Here is a 19,262-nt window from a genome sequence, read left to right on the forward strand (position 1 = left end):
GCTTGACTTTTGCATACAAAAGGTTTCAAATATATATTCCAAAGAATAAAATAAACCTGTCTGAACTGAAACCTCGGATGCAAAGCATAGTAGATTACCTGTGGTGCGTCTCCGGTTTAGACAAGTGAGAATAAGGTAGGAATTTAGCATTGAAGATTTCTTTTCTAGACCATAAAGCTTCAAAACAGAGAAAGGTTAGTAATGTCATGTTATCAGCAAGGTAAACGTAAAACCAATTTATTCCAGAATCTTCAAGATCATCCTTATCTCCCAAACTCTTCACATCCCGTTTGTCACCAGATCCTGTCAATTCTACCTGTAGGTACTTCTCGGATTCACCAGGCTAAGTAGTCTTATGGCCTCCAAACCGTCCACCTCCCTGCTGCTGGGGTTGTCACTGAGCAAGCAACCAAACCAGTGCCAGTTTGACCATGTGTCCCCTGCAGGATAAGATCCCAACTACCTGGCAAGGCTTGCTGGAGGCTCTTCAGGTCCTAGTCCTCTCCCTCTCACCGTAAGCAGACCTTTCTGTTTCATCTTCTTGTCTTTTATATCCAACACAGAGACTTTGCTTTCCAACATCATAGGAAAGTGTTCACACCAGCTTCAGGTTAATTACATTAGAAGAATGACTGTATTTTAAAAACACATTTATATTCATTATATTACAGCTACATTCGCAAGTCTGTCAGAGAGGGTAGATTGTAAATATGGAAACTGAGGCTCAGGGCATCTGAGAGGCTTCAGCAGGTGTCACACGAAGAGAACTGCTAAAGCAGCAGCCACTTCATCCCAACTTTGGCCAGAGCCACAGGAGCTACAGGCATCCCTGGGAGATTCCAGCGTCAGACTCATGGGAGCGGCTCCTGCTGGAAATCCACAACAGGCTTCTCAGCTCCAGGGCTGTGCCCTCTGAGAGGCAAAGGCTGCTCTTCTCAAGCTCTTCTATACGACCTTCTCACCCCCAACTCCAGACTTCTGCTGACCTATTTCCCTTAACCAGACAACTTTGCCTTTCAAGCCCCACTCAGGTATCCCCTGACAGCCCCAAGCTTCACAGAGTCAGACAGCAGAGCACTGCCTCAGTTTACCATTTTTGCTTGTCAACGTTTCCTGTTTTCCTTCTATTTCCAATGGTAAACTTCTAGAAGGCAAGGACCTCATGTTGATTTTATATCTCCTTATAGCACCTACGACTGAACCACAGGAGAAGCGTTCAGCAAAACTCATTACATATATATTCTGAAATATATATATAAAAATATATAAAACACATTTATGTATTAAAATATAAACATCTTTTTATATTTTATATAAATATATGCATATATAAATATGTAAGTATATATAAGTATATATAAAAATATATACTTATGTATTTATATTTTTATACGTATAAACATATATATTTATATGTATAAATATTATTTTTTGAGACAGGATCTGGCTTTGTCACCCAAGCTAGAGTATGGTGGCACAATCTTGACTCACTGCAACCATCACCTACTGGGCTCAAACCATCCTCTCACCTCAGTCTCCTAAGTAGCTCTACAGGCACACGTCACCATGTTCAGGCAATCTTTTTGTATTTTTTTTAGAGACAGAGTTTTGCCATGTTGGGGTTTCACCATGTTATCCAGGCTGGTCTTGAACTCCTGGGCTAAAGTGATCCCCCAACCCTGACCTCCCAAAGTGCTGGGATTACAGGCGTGAACCACCAAGCCCAGTAGAAAATATTTTCAATAAGTAGTAATTTGACTTCTTTCTTTTAAAAGAATATGAATGTTATTATTTTTTCCTGAGACTGAATGTAAATAAAAATAAACAGTTTCCATGCTACATTTTCTATTACTAATTTTTAGAACTCACTTTTTCTTTTAAACTGAAAGAATAAATTCGATTTGCAAAATGACAAAATTACTTAAATCATTAACACGTAACCAAGCTCGGGCACTAAGCAACACAGGTGGGCCTAAAAGTAGCAGCTCTGGCCGGGTGTGGTGGCTCATACCCGTAATCCCAGCACTTTGGGAGGCTGAGGCAGGTGGATCACGAGGTCAGGAGATCGGGACCATCCTGGCTAACATGGTGAAACCCCATCTCTACTAAAAATACAAAATATTAGCCGGGCGTGGTGGCGGGTGCCTTGTAGTCCTAGCTACTCAAAAGGCTGAGGCAGAAGAATCGCTTGAACCTAGGAGGCAAAGGTTGCAGTGAGCCGAGATTGCACCACTGCACTCAAGCCTGGGTGACAGAGTGAGACTCCGTCTCAAAAAAAAGAAAAAAAAAGGTAGCAGCTCTCCACAAATATAATTCAGGCTCAGGCTGTTGATAATCACATTTCACTACAGGTAGGAAGTGGAAATACCCAGTAATTTCCAGTAGAGTCACTAGGGGGGAGGGTCAGGAGCAATATACACATATACACAGACTCCAGTGTCTACACAATGCACAGGGGAGGGTAATTCACTGGAACAGCTCAGAGAGTGAATCTAAGTCTTGCTGCAGTCAGAGAGCCCTGGCTGGAGGACTCAGGGGTGGAATGTGGCAATGGGAGCTTGTGCGTTTAAAAACAGAGCCAGTAAGAAGGTGCAGAAAGATGGCACAGGGTGTACCTGAAGAGAACTCTCGGAATGTGGGGGGAAGAGGCCTTGTAGGGAACACTGGGTGAGAAAGAAAAGAACAAACAGGGCTTTGACAGTGTTGTGGGAGTATATTTCACATCACTCCATCTTTTGGAGAATACAGAAAGCACTTAAAAAAAAGAGAGAGAGAAAAATACAATAGCCCAAGAAAACATAAACAAGTTATCTGGAGAGCTGCTCGATTAAATCTAATAAAAGCTGAGGATCTGATAAATTCCTCCCTCACTGTGAATTTCACCTCTCGCAAGACAGAGAAAGAAAGGACAGGAACACCGATGCTCAGGGCCAATGAGGCCTATGAGCAGAGCAACAGTATGCGGTCACCCTCAGCAATCCTCACTTAAGCTACCGCTCTGAGGTCCTCTCAGATTTAGCATTCATCCCAGCAGGGGTAAACCCATCAGAGAGGGACAAAAGTGTCCAACAGGGACCTTTGTACAAACTGGGAAAAGCTGTCTGTCTGTGAGGCCCCAGCCCAGTGGGGACCCAGCGTAGGGTGTGGCAGATGGGCTGGACCTCACTCCTTTTATATCTCCTTATAGCACTTACCACTGAACCACAGGACCTAACCAGGTGCTTCTGTGTGCACAGAGGGCTCACTGCCCTCAGAGAGCCTGGCCACATGTGACTTACACGTGGAGGACAAGGCAATCGGTTCCCCATTCAACCAGCCCTGCTTGAGCCCTCCTGTGTGACAGGCACTAGGCTAGGCAGCAGTGCCACGGTGGGGCCAGCAGAGAAAGGTCCCGCTCATAAAGCTCAAACTCCAGGGAAGGGGACAGATGACAAACACAAAAGCAGTCACAGGCAGTCACATATCTGCAAGGGGACAAAACAGCACGCTAGCACAGGCGTCAAGGGGTCTTCACAGTCAGAAGACACTCTGTGCCGAAGCTAGAAGAACCCAGAGAAGCCTGCAGCAGGCAGGAAGGGGGTCCACAGCCAAGTCCTGAGGAGGAGAGGCTGGCGAGCCCTGGGCCCTGATCACCACCAGAGGGAGTGGACTGCAGTGAGGGAGGAAGCGGCCCCTGATGAGGCCGCAGCAGAGGCAGGGCCATCGGGGCAGCCCAGCCCTCTAAGTTTGTTCTCGGTGTAAGGAAAAGTCAGTGGGGAAACATGGATTACTATTCATATTCCAAAAAGAGCCCCTCGGTGGAGCCACACTGAGGAGGTGAAGAGCACAGGGACCCTTTAGAAGAAAGAAGAGGGGCCAGGACTGGGTGACGGAGTCGTGGCTAAGGAAAACGAACCTAAAGTGAGAGAAATCATGGTAAGAAAGCCCCCAGGCATTTTAAACAGTCCCAATCTCTCCAGACCACAACTCATGACCTCTGGTGCGCAGATGCCCACGGCATGAGTTCTGACTATGAAGCAGCCATGGAGGACGCAGCATGCTGGCTGAGCACACCAGCTCTGCATCAGATCTCAATTAGCCCCAGCCTAGCCACTTCCTGGCTGTGAAGCTTCAGGGAGCCTCAGTTCCTCAGTAAAATAACAGTAATCATACCTTCGCATTGGGTTATTAAAAGAATGAAATGACATACACACAGTTTCTGGCTGAGTTTTATCAAATGTTAGTTGTCTGTTGTTTTGGCTACTGAGTGCTTTACTCATCCAACAGACAATTACAGAGCACCATCTCTGTGTTAGGCACATTCTAGATGAGAATGCAGCAAAGTCCTTGTCCTCAGTGGGTTTTCATTCAAGTTGGGAAGACAGACAATTGAAGGAATATACAGGTGACCCTTGAACCACGTGGGTATGTCTGAGTGAGTCCACTTATAAATAGATTTTCTTCCAGATCTGCTACTCCTGAGACAGCAAGACCCACCCCTTCTCCTCCTCTTCCTCAATGTGACAATGACAAAGATGAAGACCTTGATGATAACCCACTCCCACTAATGAACAGGAAATATATTTTCTCTCCCTTATGCTTTTCTTAATAATGTTTTCTTTTCTCCAGCTTACTTTACTGTAAGAAAACACTATGTAATACATTTAGCAGACAACATATGTGTTAATCAACTGTTTGCGTTATTGGTAAGGTCTCTGGTCAACAGTAGTTACTAGTAGTTAAGTTTCTGGGGAGTTAGAAGTTATATGGATTTCGACTGCATGGGGTGGGGTCAGCATCACTGCCCCCCGTGCTGTTCAAGAGTCAAACGTTCGTGCTGACAGGTTCTGACTGCCAGGTAAGAGGGGAGCGAACACCCAGGCGCATCTCTAAGACACTGGAACAGCGGCCCAAAGAACGCCCACCAACCACACACCCTGACGAGGACAGGGGCTCTGATATTGTGGCACAGACCCCAATTGCCTTGGACAAGCTGCCCCTTTGAGCCTCACTTTCTTATCTTCTGACAGGGAGAGTTACAGACGTATATTACAAGGTTATTATGAGGGCGAGCTGTGAAGCTGGACGTGAACACATTTTATAAGGCTCTAAGAAAATGTGGGTTTTTATATCATGAACATTTTCTCCAAATGCCACTTTTCCCATTTAAAAACAAAAATAAAACATCCTCCTCAAATTTCTTCATGAAAGCAATCTTCCTTCTCTGAACTCCCATAATTTTTTTTTTTCTTTTGAGACGGAAAGTCACTCTGTTGCCCAGGCTGGAGTGTAGTGGCATGATCTCAACTCAAACCTCCACCTCCCGGGTTCAAGCAATTCTCCTGCCTCAGCCTCCTGAGTAGCTGGGATTATAGGTGCATGCCACCATGCCTGGGTGATTTTTGTATTTTTAGGAGAGATGGGGTTTCACCATGTTGGCCAGGCTGGTCTCGAACTCTTGACCTCAAGTGATCCGCCCACCTCGGCTCCCCAAAGTACTGGGATTACAGGCGTGAGCCACTGTGCCTGGCCCCATGATTTTGTTTTTAATCTGTGTCCTGACATCACTTTTTGTTGAACTATATATGACTAGAATGTAAGCTTTGGAAGACAGGATTTATTCTGATTAATTCTGTAAACCTGTAATTCCACGCAGGTGCCTGACAGAGGTTATGAATGCTTCACTGGTGAGTAAAAAGAACTCTCATGCTGCAGAAGATGAGATTGACTTTCTTGCTCTAAAAACAGAAACAAAACTGTAAGATGAAGGTTACAGGGAGGCCTATTTTGCCTCAGTGTAAGGAATGGCTTTCTAACTACAGTCTTCTTGTACTAGAAAGGGCTGCCTTGCAAAATCAGATCTCGAGTGGGGCCATGACTCCTGGAAGGAGGCTGGGCCTACGCTGCTGAGTACACAGCTCCTGCATCGGCGCAGGACTCAGTCCCTGAGTGCTGGGCCTGTCACAGACATCACCTTCTTTACTCCCATGCAGCCTGGTTGGCAGACATTCACAGACCCTTTCTACAGGGAACCTAAGATACCAATTTAACCTGGCCAGGCTGAGCTAGTGGGTCACAAGCTTGAAATCTGAGGTCCTGTTCTTCTGGGGTCCACTGCATCCCACAAACACATCAGTGGAAAAGGCAAAGCTGGCAGGCTGGGTGAAGAACAGACAGGGCAGTCAGGGGATCTGCCATTCACAACAGACAGGGCAGTCAGGGGATCTGCCACTCACAAGGCTATTTCAGAACTATTCGATTACAAGGGCACTTTTATTGGATAATCTGCCCAGCACAAACTTACAGCTAAAACGAATTTCCGTGCTCACTTAGGCAGCACATATACTAAAATTGGAATAATACTGGGAAGATGAGCATGGCACCTGCGCAAGGATGACACACAAACTAGTCAAGAGTTCCATATTTTTGTCCTATGGCACTGTAGGATGGCCATAGTGAACAATAACACATTTTATAGTTTCAGATAGCAAGGAGGATATTGAACATTCCCAACACAAAGAAATGAAAAACGTTTGAGATGATGGATACGCTAATTATCCATCTGATCTGATCTTATACATTATATGTATGAAAACATCACCAATGGGCCAGGTGCGGTAGTTCACACCTGTAATCCCTGCACATTGGGAGGCTGAGGCGGGCGGATCGCTTCAGCTCACGAATTTGAGACCAGCCTGAGCAACACGGTGAAAACTCATCTCTACAAAAAAAATTAAAAATTAGCTGGACGTGGTGGTGCACGCTGAGGTGGGAAGATGGCTTGAGCCTGGAAGGTGGAGGCTGCAGTGAGCTGAGATTGAGCCTGGGTAATAGTGCTAGACTTTGTCTCAAGAAAAAAAAAAATCTTGATTATGTCATGAACATGTACAATTATCATTTGTCAATTAAAGAAAATGTTTTTAACCATATTGAAAAAATGTATTTTTAAAAAGGCCATGATGGTAAAAGATACGGTCCACCTGAAGTGGATTGTAAGCCCATAGGGACTCAAATGAAGCAAAAAATATTCAAAAACTGTTCAGGCCATATCAATTCCAGGTAGAGGTAATATGCGATGCAAATGCAGAAAGTTATCTAATCCTCCTTGGCAAATATGCCAAATGAATAGCAGCAGCCAAGCCTCACCAATACTCAGGCTCTCAAATTTGAAGAAATCAAGAAGACTGGACCTGAACTTGGTCTAATCAATGGCACCTTATAAACGAATGACAACAGAATATGCTATGCCCTCACTCTCTGTCTACAAAGACCATCAGCAACAGCGTTTCTGTTAAGACAATCATTTCACCAACTCACTATCAATTCACTCAAGTTCAACGGAAGTTAAGCCACTCTACTATTCACTTGACGTTAAAATGCAGCAGGGGTGAAAAGTCACAACTCTGCTTCCACACTGGGTTGCTGAGAGGTCCCAGACTCAAAGTTATATATTAATAATAACTGGTGTCCTGGAGGTTCCTCTATCCCCTTCCTCTTTTTTGTGCTTTTCTCACCTCCGTTTTCTTCCTTGAGAGTAGATTATAGCTACAAAGGGTGGCCACGGGATGGCTGCAGTCTAAACCATTTAGAGCAGAAGAAATTACAAAAACAGCACAGTTCTTCAGGGACACCAGAGTGTGGGTACACCAATATTAACAAATGTGAGTGATTATAAACGTGTGTAATGTGGAAGTGTTCTCCTAAGGGTACTTAGGGTCACCTCAGAAACATTAGCAGGTTCCCTCTTCTATCATACAGATGAAAAACAAAACAAACACAAGGTCTAAAAATCCTGTCCCAGAGGATAGAGAATCTACTCAGGGAAGAATCTTAGGTTTTCTTTTGTTTTAAAGCAGGTTTCAAATAGGAATTTTTTGAAATTTCTTTTGTTTTTAAACTTTTAGGGATTTTCACAAAGCTGTTATTGATCAGACTTGTAGCGAAGACCCAGGACAAGCAAAGTTGGGACTGGAGTTGGGGAGAGAAGGAATCACAGAACGGGACAGACCGGTGGAGACAGAGGAGATGGAGGAAAAATTGTGTCTAGGGTCAGACAGGTCTGAGCTTTCGCCTTGTCTGGGCTTATCAGTGGCTCTGGAGAGCTTTCCTGTTCCTACACCTGCTTCCTCGCTAATAAAATGGGGACAATGCCCAGCTTTGGAGGGATGGTGAGGGTAACGGGAGCCTCTGTCAGGACCCTCAGCCCACCATTGACATTTGGAGGTGCAAAGGAACACCGTCTTAGGAGTGCGCCCTGTATTTCTGGCCTCTATTCTGACTTCTCGGTATACAAATTAAACTATCAATGACAGCCTAGACCTGGTGTTGGTGGTTTCTTCTAATTTGGTTAATTCTGTCTCAGATTATTCTAGGAAGGTACAGTTCCAGACAACTCCTTATATAAGAACAGAAAGTAAGAAAAGTCTTACAGTGCTCGGCCCATAGCGGGCATTGCCTAACCCTCCTTGGTTAGGATGCCAGCCCCAAGTTACATCACTTGGGACTCCATGGTAACTGTTTGCCCTTTAAGTCTGTTTTCCATGTCCCTACGGGTGCCTCTACTCCCACGCAAACACCTGTGTCACAGGTAAGGTGGGAGGCTGGGGACAACGTGCATCACTTTGCTGGACATCAGCTCCCAAACTGATTGACAAAAGCAACAGTTTTCCTAAAGGGGCCAAGGACCACAGTCAGGTAAAGAGGGGAAGAAGAGGAGGAAGGCCATGGTTTAACAGGAGGGCTTCCAGTGAGAAGGGTCAGTGAAGAAGACAGAGCAGAAGCGTTGCCAGTCCCCAGGGCAGGATGGAGATGCTGGGGTCTGACCTGGGAACTCACACCCGCCTCAGGTGGACACATCAGTGTACTCTAGGGGCACCCTGCCCCAGGTTCCAAGACAGGGACACACACCACCGAGAAGACCCCAGGCAGAACCCCAAGGACAGAGAAAAAGCATTTCATTTCTCTTTTTTTTTTTTTTTTGAGGCAGAGTCTCACTCTGTCGCCTAGGCTGGAGTGCAGTGGTGCAAGCTCGGCTCACTGCAACCTCTGCCTCCCGTGTTCAAGCGATTCTCATGTCTCAGCCTCCCAAGTAGCTGGGACTACAGGTGCATGCCACCACGCCCAGCTAATTTTGTATTTTTTAGTAGAGACGGGGTTTCACCATGCTGGCCAGGCTGGTCTCAAACTCCCGACCTCAGGTGATCCACCCACCTCAGCCTCCCAAAGTGCTTGGATTACAGGAGTGAGCCACCACGCCCAGCCCATTTCATTTCTTCAGTCCCCCAAAAGCCACTGGAACTAAAGCTGGACAAAATAGAAAAAATGAAGAACACTAAATTCACAGAAGGTGAAGTCTCCATGTGATCTATAACATTTAAAAAACAAGAACATAGTTAAAAGCACAGATTTTTTTGAATGACATAGCTACAGTTTTCATTTATGGAAATGATGAAAATGAGATACATGTTTAGAATGAGTAATTTACAAAATTGGAAATGTTAAATAGCACACAATAAGGCAGTGCTTACACATTGAACCCAAGTTAATCTCAAGGTCAGCTATCAGGAACAGGCAAGGTCACAGGTCAGGGAATTTCACCAAGACAGCCAGTGGCTCTACCAAACTTTATAAAGGCACCAGCAACTCTCCAGAGAACAGGCAAGCCTGGACTGATGTCCTAAGTCCTAGTTTTTTCAGTCTTTGTATCATTAAATAAGTTGAACCGGTAAGGATAACAATAAAAGAAAAAATAGAGCACAACCAGCTTCCTCATAGCTTGGGGGGAAAAAAAGCAAATAGGCTTATTAGTTCCTCTAAGAATTAGTATCTTTCAATCCCAACACACAGTAAAACGAAAGAGCTGGAACAATCTCCTTTAGGAAGCTGGAAGAGACTGCCAGCAAGCTCACAGGCTGGACTGACAGGCCCGGAGTTCTCGGCCAGCAGGGCCACGCCCAGCTTTCTGTGAAACACTAGCGCAAGAGAGGAGATTTTAAACAAGATTCCTCTGCCCTTAAAACTAGACTATTTCTTTATCCCAAAATTAAGACCAGGTACGACCTTAAAGACTAAGACAGTGGTTTGGTGAGCCCCTGTGGCTAGGAGCACAGGCTTTGGGTCTAACAGACCTGCTCGGAGTCCAGTTCCAGGATGCAGGTACCACAAGCCTCTGGCAGCCTGCTCAACTTCTCCCATTCCCCATTTGAGAAATGAGGACTCAAACTCCCTCACCCAGTAATGGTAAGGATCAAAGCCTGAGAAGAGAGGTGACACTGCACCAGGGAGAGTCATTCTTACTGAATCCACTGTCCTCATTACAGTGGCGGTAGCGGAAGCGTCGTCTGCAGCTCTTAGTACAGCTTCAGCCCCCTTCTCACGCAGTGTCTTCCATCTGTAGCCACAGGTTTCCTACAACGTGCAAAAGAGCCACTCCAAAAGAACAATTCCAGGGGCACACTGTGAAGAATGTTACCTACCCCCCTGGAAAAGTCCTCTAGCCAATCCAGATGAACAACCTGAAAACAGACATCATTCTTTCCCTTCTATGCCCCAAAATATCTACCCAGTTCCCATGACCACAGAACGCAAGGATTAAATCTAGATTTACAGCTCATCAACCCCAACACCTCCAGCCTATGAAACTGGCCACCTCGTACCCTCACCATCATCTTTGACTCTATTCCATCCCTCCTCAATCTGTAGCCCATACCCCTCAGTTATCAGATGCAATGTTATCACGAAGTTGGCTGAGAACAAAAAATGTCACATATGGAACACGTTTGCTTCTAGGAAACATTTAAGTGAAACTGAGGTCAGGAAAATGGCAAGCAGGAAGCAGCGGCCACAGCCACTCTTTGAATTCTGAGGCCAAGTGACCTTCATAAATGATCTGCTGTGTTATGCATCAATTTCAGCAATTTTTTATTAAGTACCTCCATGCATTTAACTTTATGGCAAAAACTGCACAAGACACATATTCTCAAATTATAAGTGACGAGGAAATCAGGTATCTTTACATGAAGAGCCATCTAAAACAATTTTTGTATCAAATATATAGTAATGGATTACACAGTCTATCAAATAAAATAAATATCCATGAGTCCATACTGATATGAACAGCTGAATAATAAATGTGGAAGAAGGTACAGCTCTTCCTTTTAGTAAAATTCCAAAGATTACATGTAGAAGAAATAACAGAGACAGAAAATCACCGCTTGGCAAACACTACAGTAGTAACTATCACAGACAAAAATCATGATAGATACAAAAACCAGTGGATGAAAGGATGGTGAGAAACAGGATATTTGCATAGTCTCAAAGTATCTTTCTATAAGGTATTCACTAATTATAACAGAAAAAATAGTAACTTCTGACGGAAAAACCAAAAAGACATATTGATTCACGTATTCCCTAAGGAGGACACACCTTACTTCCATGGTATTCTTGCCCAAAATGCATAATTTCAGTCTACACCTAAAATATCCGGCAAATGCATGTTGAGGGACCTCTACAAAGTAACCAGCCAGGCCAGCAGTACTCTTCTAAAGTGTCAGGGTCATGAAAGACAAGGAAAGACCAAGGAACCATCCCAGGCTGGAAGTGATTTGAGAAGATTCAACAACTAAATGTAATATGGGATTCTGGAAAGGAAAAAAAGGGCATTAGTGCCAGGACAACTGATGAAATTCAAACAAGGTCTGCAGATTAGTTAATAGTACTGTACCAAGGTTGACTTCCTGGTTTAGATCATTAAACTGAAGGTTGTGTAATATGTTAACTTTAAGTGAAGCTAGGTGAAGTGTATATAGAAGAACTGTGCACAAATTTTGCAACTGTTTGTTAAGTCTAGAATTATTTCAAAATAAAAAGTTAAAAAACAAACAAACTTCATATCCCCAGAAATACTAGTCCCCATCGCTGGTGTGATACCTCACACTTCAGAGGAACCAACAGAATGGAAGAAGCTGAATAGGGAGAGGAGCCCCACGCCAAGTCAGAGCGACAATTTGGAATATAATCTGTGCATAAACTGGGACACTCCTGTACACAACCTCTGCCACCAGAGGAGTCAAAGTTATATAAAGCATATGTGTATTTTCCCTTACAGTGCTAAAGGACACATAGCTATATACAGCGTATGCTACTGAGTGTCTAAACCCTTTCCGTGAATTTCAGGGCCTTGGGATCTTTCAGCTGATGCCCAGAGGTTTTCACTCTAATTTGGTACACATTCCTGAAGGCCTCATGTATTATCAGATTTCTAAATGTAGATGAGAGCTTTATGAAAACACAGGCTAAATACATCTCTGGAAATTCACATCTTGTGCTATTCTTGTGTAGCTCTGTCAGAGACAAGTAGAACAGCGGGAAATGTTTGTATTTAGCCACAACTGCCACAGGATGCCAAGAACCAAAAGTGACATCTTCCTCTGCCTCTTGGCGGGCCCTGTTTTCAGAGGCAGGCTGCAGCAACAGTAAGTTGTGAACATGGCTGGTTGTCTCTTCTGCCACTCAGCCCTGGCTAGGTAGGAGTTGCCTGTTCGAGGAAGATGGCCAACTTGAAATTGCCTTACTCCATCCTGAAGCATAAGGCAGGAAAACGGGGAGGCTGCTGCAATGATGCTTGCCTTGAAACAAAATCCATGGCAGTTGATACACATATGAGTTTCTCCATCTCCATACCTTCCCCTGCACCTCTCAAATGGTTGGATCAACACAAAAGAAGAAATCCAAGTAAGGTGTGACAAATCACTTAAGTGATGAGATCAACTGAAAAATAGTAGTAATCAATTTAATAGATATGCTTCTATTCTGTTAAACCCTGTATGCTTGTATTTACTTAAAAAGCAATACATTCAATCTCAACAACATAGAAAAATGTACATGTCTCTAAGATAAGCTAATCTTCAGACAAGCTGGCACCCTATGTCATAGCGCCGGGTCCATTACATGGTACTGATTATCAATTAAACAGTTCATTCACAGACAGGGTCTATTAATTTCTCTTTCATTAGCATAGATGAAAAACATCTGAGCTAATCATTCAACTACGTTAAGGTAAGCAAAATCTGATAGGATATACTTTGCTTTCACACAATTATAGTACTTCAAAATAGGGTTTAAGCCAAACCCTACTTTACCGTTTATTTCTATCACAAACTGGTCATCCATTTCCATGTAAAGTCTGAACTTAGAGCTGAACTTTGGTATGTTCTGATCTGCTAGTATTTTTATAGGGTTAAAGTTTTAACAGTTTTAAATGCCAAGTTCAGCCTTTCACCATGAGTCCTCTCTTCTTCCCTGGCCTCTGTTTCACAAACTGACATAAATTTTAGCTCCATTTCATACAAGCCTCTTCTAGCCTTTGGCTCAGCCACAATTTCTAAACTTAGCTTCTGGAGTTTGAGTGTAGACATTCCTCAACCATCAAGCTGCAGTATGATGTTTCACCAGCAGGTGCTGTATCTTTTTTCTTTTTTTCTTTTTTTGAGACAGGGTCTCGCTCTGCCACCCAGGCTGAAGTACAGTGATGTGATCACGGCTCACTGCAGCCTCAACTTCCTGTGTCCAAGCGATTCTCCTGCCTCAGCCTCCCAAGTAGCTGGAACTATAGGCGTCCACCACCACGCCTACCTCGTTTTTGTATTTTTAGTAGAGATGGGATTTTGCCATGTTGCCCAGACTGATCTCGAACTCCTGAGCTCAAGCCATCCTCCCACCTCAGACTCCCAAAGTGCTGGGATAACAGCAGTGAGCCACCGCACCTGCCCAGGTGCTGTATCTTAATACAAGGAATGCTCTCAAAATTCCTGGAACTTGAGGCTTCTGGTTACACACTATCATCTGTCGAACACCTGAAGGATACATACAGTGTGCGTCAAACATCTCATGAAGGAAATGTCAAGAAGATGACATATACTGTATGTAGCTTTCAGGTGTTCATACAGGTGTTTTACATTTTACAATGTAAAAACTGGAAGGACTCCTCAAAACTCGTAAAGCTCAAGCCCCTACCACACAAATGAGGAAGAGCAGGGGCCCACAAGATTTCTTTTGTTTGTTTGTTTGTTTTTCCCAAAACGGAGTCTTGCTCTGTCGCCCAGGCTGGAGTGCAGTGGCGCGACCTGTGCTCACTGCAACCTCTCTCTGCCTCTTGGGTTCAGCAATTCTCCTGCCTCAGCCTCACAAGTAACTGGGATTACAGTCACACGCCACCACGCCCGGCCAATTTTTGTATTCTTAGTAGAGATGAGGTTTCACCACGTTGGCCAGGCTGGTTTCAAACTCTTGACCTCATGATCTGCCCACCTCGGCCTCCCAGAGTGCTGGGATTACAGGCGTAAACCCACTGTGCCTAGCCCAAGACTTTGTTTTAAATAAACTATAAAAGCAAGTTAAAGACAAAAGGTGATCTGAACGAAGTACCCACACTAAAAGGTCCTGGATCAAGGAAATCTGCTGGGAGGACACACCACAGGAAATTATTTTTCTAGTTTTTAGGCCACCACCACCAAAGAGAGAAAAACAATAAATAAAAAATGCAATACACAGAAATCTACGTGAAAAAATGTATAAATACTAGAAGTTAGTACTGGTGCTTTTGGAATTAAAAACCCTAAAAGCCTGAAGCAAGCTGTAAGACTGAATGGACTATTATTACTTCTCCATGCTCCTTTCCCAAAAATCAGGATCACCAGGATCATCACTAGGGATGCACAGAACTGAATAGTGCTTGCTGTCACTCCCAAAGTACCCAGAGACAGGGGCTGCGAGCCATGGCCTGTAGACCTCCAAGCCAGCAGGTAGATTGGGGAAAAAAAAAAATAGGTTTCAGTTCAGATGCAGAGCTCGGTACAGGCCCCCAAGAAAATTATTTTAAATGGGAAATCACAGATAAAAATTGAAAACGAGTTTCTTGAAATCACAGCACCCCACCAAATGATCTACAAATGTTTGTGATATAGTACACATGTCCATTTCTCTGGGGAGAGGGTCCCCATGACCTTGGAAAAGGTTAACAGCCTCAATGCCAGAAACAGAAAAAACTGAGAGCAGGTCACAGTAATGGACTATGAACTGGGAAGTGATGTAATAATCCTCTCTCTCTCCCTGAGTGACAATGCACTGACAAGGTGACCTACTAAAAGGAGCAAAGGCCTAACATCTGATCCTGGAAAAGCATGGGAAAGATAGACGGTTTGGTACTGAGATAAGAAAATATGATACTCTTATAAAACAATAGCAATGAAATGTTTACATTTGTGTTCACTCCAATTTATTACTTAAGACTTTTAGAAGAGATGAAAAACAAGTAGACTCAAAAGACAATTTTTTAAAAAGATAACTTTTGCTTAAGTCTGTTTTCCTTTGTCATGAACCCTCATTCAAAAGCTCTTAGCCCACAGCCTATTCCTGCCTAATTGTCACAGCAGTGCACCTCATTCCAGGCCGCCTACAGCTCCTATTCCAACAGGAACTTACTTTAAATCATTAAGAAATGTTCTACAAAAACTCATTATTGGCCGGGCGCAGTGGCTCATGCCCGTAATCCCAGCACTTTGGAAGGCTAAGGTGGGCAGATCACCAGAGATCAGGAGTTCAAGACCAGCCTGGCCAACATGGTGAAGCCCCGTCTCTACAAAAAATACAAAATATTAGCTGGGCGTGGTGGCGGGCACCTGTTACCCCAGCTACTCAAGAGGCTGAGGCAGGAGAATCGCTTGAACCCAGGAGGCAGAGGTTGCAGTGAGCTGAGATCGCGCCACCACACTCCAGCCTAGGTGATAAAGCAAGACTCCATCTCAAAAAAAAAACAAAACACACACACACACAAAAGCTCATTATTACGTATTTTCAGTATGTAATGATCCCTTCAGCTGAATAGTTTTACCCATGTTAAATGACCGTTACATTTTCTTCTTCTGAAAAAAAAATCACATCTGAACTGCCCACGGGTCAGCTTAATGGCACTTACTACAGGTAAAGGCTGCACTTCTCACACTGCAGTGTGAGACAACCCGAGGTCTTAGGAGAAAGTAGGGTTGTTTTCCTGCAATATCCATCTCACTTGATGGTAAGTCACTTAACATGGTTTTAAAAATAGCAAACATTATCATTTGCATGAATTTTTAAGATTTAAAAACACGAGTCCAAAAACCAGTAACAAAAACATGAATCTTGGAAGCAATTTTTTTTTTTAGACAGGATCTTGCTCTGTTGCCCAAGCTGGAATGCAGTGGTGTGACCATAGCTCACTGCAGCCTTTACCTCTAAGGCTCAAGCCAACCTCCCACTTCAGCCTCCCAAGTAGCTGAGACTACAGGTGCATGCCACCACACCTGGCTAATTTTTTGTAGAGATGGGTTGCCCAGGCTTGACAGCAACTTTGAGCTTGTGATGAGTCACTATGGGTTTAGCCCCTAGACTTGCAGGAATGTTATCTTTGGCCACCAGTTTTGCTTTAGTAGAAAACACTAAGAAATACTAACTTAAGATACTGTACGGACAGAAGGAGAAGTGATTTAAAACAAAACAAAACCAAATAACATGGCCTGAGGGTCAAACGCAAAATGGAAATAGCATAAACAGAGCATTTCTACAATGAGCACTGTGTGCTAGGCACAGTACTAACGGCCTCAGCACAGATCAACTCACTTTGCTTCCTCAGCAACCCTGGGAATCAGGCACTCCACTAGCCCCCTTTACAGATACGGGAAGAAAGGCACAGAGACCGGCCCAAAATGGCACAGTTCTAAGTGGTGCTGCAGGGATTTCAGCCCTAGCAGGCTGGCTCCAGAGCCCACCCTCTCAGTTACCACACTGCACTTGCTGAGGGAGCTTCACCCTACCATTTCCACAGTTTCCCAGAGGAAAATGACTCCTAACAACAACTAGCCTGGCAGCAGGCTAGTTGCTTTGATAAACAATCCAACTTGGGCTGACAATGGTCACAGGAAAAAACAGGTCTTCATATTTTTATCTTACAGATTGGGAAACAAACTCAGAAGTAAAGCAACTAATTCCAAATTATATTTAATTTCAAATTATATGTAAACAGCAAATGAGCTATAGAATGCAGGTTTTTGTCTTACTACAAAGTACGTGCTCTTTCCACGCAGCCACAGCGTCTCTCACTTGGACAGTGGATGCAGCTGTTTCAACTCTTCCTAACCATACTCAGTCAGGACTGCCCAGTCCAGGGGCCAGGGTTCCTTCCCTCCCATCACTCAAATGCTCCTTCCTGTGAAGTCCCCCAGCTAACACAGAGAACTGACTCCACCCCATCATGCGTATTTCATTTGCAACATGCAATGCCAAGGATCTCAACTCAGCTCCTTACTCCAAATCCGCATGATTTTATAACCTGAATCTTAGGTTTACATTTTTTCAGTGTTTGTTCCCCTGTATTTGTATCCTTAATAAATCAAGTATCTCTAAACCTGGTATTTTATTTGTAGGTTCTTAAAAAGGGATATGTGTTAAATGCCAGTGACCAAAAAATGCTCTAAAATACCTTCTCCTCACCACAGCATGCAGTTATACCCAGGAAGGGATCTGGAATTAGCTAAGGAGAAGACATTCTGAGAAAATGACGAAAGTCACTCACAACCAGTGTCGGCAGGCCTCAGGCTTCCAATCATTAGGCGGGAAGGACTGTAATTTTCTCAATCATACGTATCTGAGGTGCTTTGTTCTGTATACAAATACAAAGCAGGGGTTTCTCAGCCTCAGCACTTCTAACATTTGGGGCTGGAAAATGCCTTGTTGAGGGGGCTGTCCTATATGTAGAATTGTAGCAGCAACTCTAACCTAGATGCCAGTGGCACCCCACACTCCCAATTCAACAATAAAAAAATGTCTCCAGGCCGAGTGAGGTGGTTCACGCCTGTAATCCCAGCACTGTGGGAGGACAAGGCGGGCGGATCACTTGACTCCAGGAGTTTGAGACCAGCCTTACCAACATGGCGAAACCTCATCTCTACAAAAAATACAAAATATTAGCCAGGCGTGGTGGCACATGCCTGTAATCCCAGCTACTGGGGAGGCTGAGGTGGGAGGATCGCTTGAGCCTGGAGGTCAAGGCTGCAGTAAGCCATCATCATGCCACTACACTCCAGCCTGGGTGACAGCGAGACCCTGTGTCACAAAAGGAAAAAAAAGTCCGATATAAAATAAAAGAACTTATATATATGACCAGACACATTTTGCTCTCCTCAGTTTCATACTTTTGACAGAAAAGTAACCAGTTTGATTTCTAAATCCTGATACTTTTTTCAAATATTCAGATTGACTTAATTGTGGAAAAAATATCAACTGTGCAGACATTTGATTACCTGGTTAATTTCACATTTGAATGTTCCATGTTTGATAGTGGTTAACTAAATTTTTCAATAAAGAGGAATAATTTCTTTAAAAAGATTAGTGCTCTAAGAATGCTGTTGTTTTTAAAAACGATATTTGTACTCATTACGTTATAAATGACACAAATTGTTCTTATTAGTCATGTAGGAATTCTACTACTCTTGAGAAAACTTCTCAATTAAGAGTTTACTTTTAGAATGTTCTCTAATTCCTGAGATGTTTACAATGACACCGTTTACTACACAGAAGGTGGTATAATACAATCCCCTTAGTGTCTCAGCATCTAAGGCAGTTTATTTCAGGCGGTTACAAAGAGACCTGGCTCTTAAACAAATTGACAAAAAATGGCTCCATCTATATGAAGAGAGTATTTTAGTGACTCACAACCACTGAAAATCTCATCAAATTTTGAAGCAAAGCTGCACTACTTAGTTAATACTGAAGTAAACAGACCAGTGAATACAATGAAACATCCAAAGCTCATTCACACCAAGCTGGTTATCAGAAGACCTGCCATCATCCTAGACCATCCAACTTGCCAAGAGAAGAGAGACCTCTCAGAGCAGGCTACCAGCATTTACAAACTAGAGGCACATTAGTGAAAAGAGCCAGCTTGTAGTTCATTGTCCAGCAAGAGAAAATGGCAAATACTTAGACCTACTAAAGTCAGCTTAATCTTTAGTCATGAAAGATATACCATTGAGAACTAAGAATAAAAGTATAACCCTTCCAGGTCATGAAGAGCTAAACCGACCTTAGACTGAGGGACCGTAGGTGCACACTATATGAAGAAACAAAGTTTTGATTTGGCTTCATCAATAGTTTTTGAATTAAGCCAACTTGAAATAAAAGCTATATACATACTGTACAAACATTCCTAATGACTTCCTGAAGTTTAAGGTTTAGAAAAACAAAGGGATTGA

At 43.5% G+C, this 19,262-nt stretch overlaps 1 protein-coding gene and 1 non-coding gene across 2 annotated transcripts in view; one reads left to right on the forward strand and one right to left on the reverse strand.

The window, feature by feature from the left end:
• Positions 1-19,262, reverse strand: part of SETD3 (SET domain containing 3, actin N3(tau)-histidine methyltransferase) — a gene marked incomplete at its 5' end in the record, with an annotated part of 85,733 nt that overhangs the window by 42,475 nt on the left and 23,996 nt on the right.
• LOC114679750 (U6 spliceosomal RNA) lies at positions 6,301-6,407 on the forward strand. Its single transcript, XR_003731863.1, has one exon. It is a non-coding gene; the product is annotated as a U6 spliceosomal RNA (small nuclear RNA).

This window comes from Macaca mulatta, chromosome 7, assembly GCF_049350105.2.
Source record: "Macaca mulatta isolate MMU2019108-1 chromosome 7, T2T-MMU8v2.0, whole genome shotgun sequence".
NCBI classification, from domain to species: Eukaryota; Metazoa; Chordata; class Mammalia; order Primates; family Cercopithecidae; genus Macaca; species Macaca mulatta.